Raw genomic sequence first — 3,656 nt, 5'->3', positions numbered from 1 at the left:
GGGCAGGCAGGTGCCTAGATGGCTTATTGAGTCCGGTGGGGGTGGTGAAGGGGAGCCCTGGCTTCCAGCCCTCACCTGTCCCATCACTGATTGTCTGAGGAGGCTCTGGGCACCACTGGGCAGCAGGAGGGTGTGTCCACATAGAGGTGGACTGGATATGGAGCAGTGAGGATCTGAACAAGGTTCTCCAACCAAGGCCAACAGGAAGGTCCAGCCAGAGGGGATGGTGGGAAACAAGGTTCAGAATTTAGAGACTAGGGGCAGGTGAGAGATGGCCAGAAAGGTCAGTCCAGGCATTTCAGCAACAAAACAGACATACAGAGCTCCACCCACCATGGCGGCCGGGACCTGGTGGTGAGGGGAGATCCTGACTCAGGGTGAAGAGGGCATCTATAAGATCTGAGAAAAGGGGCGATGCCTGAGCTCAGAGCTCAGCTCAGAAGACACCCCAGACCCTGGGCTGTTCTCAGTGCCCTGTCAGACCCCTGGGACATTCACTGTTGCAGGAACTGCTGTGAAGAAAGAGTGCAGAGGGCTCGGGAGTAACTGGAAGTGCTCAGTGAGGTCACGTCTCAGAGACAGTTCAAGAGGTGCTGTGAGGGTGCTGCCTAGGACCGACTCTACAGGGAATCACAGGGGAGAGAAAGAGAAAGGGATGGTGGAGTCTGGGCAGGACAGAGCTGACCTTTGGGGAGCATAATGGTATAGGTGAAGTCAGGATATTGGATTCTGGGCCTGACTCTGCTCTGAATCACTGTGTGAACCAGAACAAGTCACTTGCCTTCTCTGGGCTTGTGTATGCAGATCTGTAGAATGAGAGGCATTAGCTGGGGGATTTCTAAGACTTCTCTCAGCTCAGAGGGTCAAACCTTGACTATTTTTCATTCTGTATGATACCCTCTTCCTACACTCACATCCCAATTCTCTGCCTCAAGTCTGACCAATGGCTCCCCAGATCAATTCTGCCTTCTGCCAGAGGAAGGCAAGTCAGCACCATCAAAGAACCTTAAATGAATTACACTGAGTCAGCAGCCCTCACAATCATGGCGTGAAGTGGGTCTGGCAGTGACGGGGCTGCTCGGTTCACTAGAGTCTGGGGGTAATGTGCCCTTGCCCTTGGAGATGCCATTACAGGGTGGTTTCTGCAGCTTCCTCCTTGGGAGGGAAGAAAACGGGGAGAAGGGGCAGCAGGAGATGAACCTGACTCACACCCCTGGGGGAGAGGCTGACACGGCAAAGTTTTATGCTGGTCTCAGCTTGGAGACTTAGATGCTGGAGAGGAGGCAGCCATTAGTCTCTTTCATTTCCTGTGACAGGAACCTCAGTGCTTAAACCTGGCTTGAGCTCAGCAGGGTTTTATCAGGTTATACAAACACAGAACTCAGAGACAGAGTATCCTTCAGGAACACCTTGACTCAGGGGCTCAAATGATACCCCCAGGACCTGTTTCTTCCTTTTTCATCTTTTAGAGTCTCTCTCCCACGCAAGACAATCGTCAGGCTCCTCTTCATGGTAGCAGGATGTTTTCCATCCTGACTGAAGTCCAGTAGAGAGAAATTGTCTTCCTCACAGCTGATTCAAAGTCTTAGATCCTTGGCTCTAAGAGACACAGCTCAACCTCTGTACCATCAGAAAGCACAGAAGATTAGATTGTGCTGACTGGCTTAGGCCAATCAAGGTTGTCCATCCCATGAGTGAGGTTAACCCTACCCAAGCCACAGGGGCTGAAAGTGAGGAGGGATACAGCGTTGTCATTAAAAGAACTAGGTCATAAAACCCCACATATTTCCTCCGATGAGTTTGGGGTAGAGGGAAATAAAAGAAAACAGAAACAGAAACAAAATAAAGAGGGAAAAAACGAAATAGTTATGCATTATGGCTGATCTTATCTCATTTTCCCAGTGGCCCAATGATACTGGAGCTACTATCATCCAAGGTATAGAATCCTAGGCTTTTAGAGTTGAAAGAATCTTTGAAATCCTTGATCCAACCCCCTTACTTTCACAGGCAATGCAACAGAGATCCAGAGGGCTTAAGTGACTGTCTCAAGGTCACACAACCCAGGGGAAGATGTCAGAGTAGGAAGAAGCAGGGACCCATCTCCCCACCTGGACAAAAATTGTACTGGAAGAATCTGCCTAATCTAACCATTTTGGAAGTCTGGAGACTTTTAGAAGGCTTGCAAATTCTCCCAGGAGAAGTCTTGGCAGATAAGTTGTTGTTAATTATGGTTAATTTTAGCTTTTAGCTTGGTAGCATCTACCCTTCTCCCACTCCCTGGCTCAACATCAGGCAGCAGTGCAAGTGTTCTTGAAGTAGCTTGGACACAGCTTTAGGGAGCCAGTATGGGTAACAGGACCCTGTCCTCCAAATATCGGGGTCTGTGCCCTGAGCACTAATTGCTGCTTTTGACTGTGGAGGTGCAGACATGGAAATGAGCAGCCATTGTTGCAAGCCCTTCCTCTTCAGCTATAGTGACTTCCAGGGGACTTAAAGGGCTGGTGCGTTTTCCTCCTTAATTTTTCTCTTTTCCCCTTTAAAGAGCCAGACAGTTAAGGATGAGGACACTCAAAAACAATGCATAAACAGAGGAATTTAGAAAGCCACTGCACATATGCAGGGGAAGGCTCAGACAAAGCCTGAGAAGACCTTAAGTTTACACCTCAGGCTGACCCCTGGCACAGAGACAGCCTAAAAAAATCAACCAACCACCCACCAAACAAACACATCAGTAAATGATGGAAAAGGAGGGGGGGGGAAGAATCTGATTTTTAGAGTTACCATACTATAAGATCCAAATGTCTGGTTTTCAACACCAACAAAAATCACAAAGCATTCTAAAAAACAGAAAAATATGGCCCATCCAAAGGAAAAAAAAAAATAGAAACTGTTCTTGAGAAAGACCAGATGGCAGATTTACTAGACAAAGACCTTTAAACAACTGTCTTAAAGATGGTCAAGAACTAAAGGCAGTTGTGGAGAATGTCAAGAAAACAATGTATGAAAAATGGAAATATCAATAAAGAAGTAGGAAATATAAAAGAAAATTCTGGAGCTGAAAAATATAGCTGAAATGAAAAATTCACTGGAGGGGTTTGAAAGGAAATTTGAGCAGGTATAAGAATCAGTGAATCTGAAAATAGGACAATGGGAATTATGGAGTCTAAGAAACAGAAGGAGAAAAGATTTTTTAAAAAGTGAATAGAGCCTAAGGGATCCATGAGACACCATCAAGCAAACCAACACACACACTATGGGAGTATGATTGTAACTTTGGTTTGTAACTCTGCTTTTTTGCACAATTCAGGAGACTAATGTATTAAATATTATTAGTTTATGTTTTTGGACACAATATATAAAGATATAATTTTGTGACATCAGTAACTGAAAGGTGGTGAGTATAGTGCTGTAAAGAGCAGGGTTTTGTATGTTATTGAAGTTAAGCTGGTATAAATTCAAATTAGAGTATTATAACCTTAGGATGTCAACTGTAGTCCCCATGGTAACCACAAAAATATAGCTATAGAATATACACAAAAGGAAATGAGAAGAATTAAAATGTTCTGCTACAAACAAGAATCAACTCTACATAAAAGAATATATCATGAGATATATATGAGAGACAATAAGGGTAAGGCATACAGAATAGAAACAGC

This window comes from Delphinus delphis, chromosome 1, assembly GCF_949987515.2.
Source record: "Delphinus delphis chromosome 1, mDelDel1.2, whole genome shotgun sequence".
NCBI classification, from domain to species: domain Eukaryota; kingdom Metazoa; phylum Chordata; class Mammalia; order Artiodactyla; family Delphinidae; genus Delphinus; species Delphinus delphis.
Note: the sequence above shows the minus strand (reverse complement) of the source record.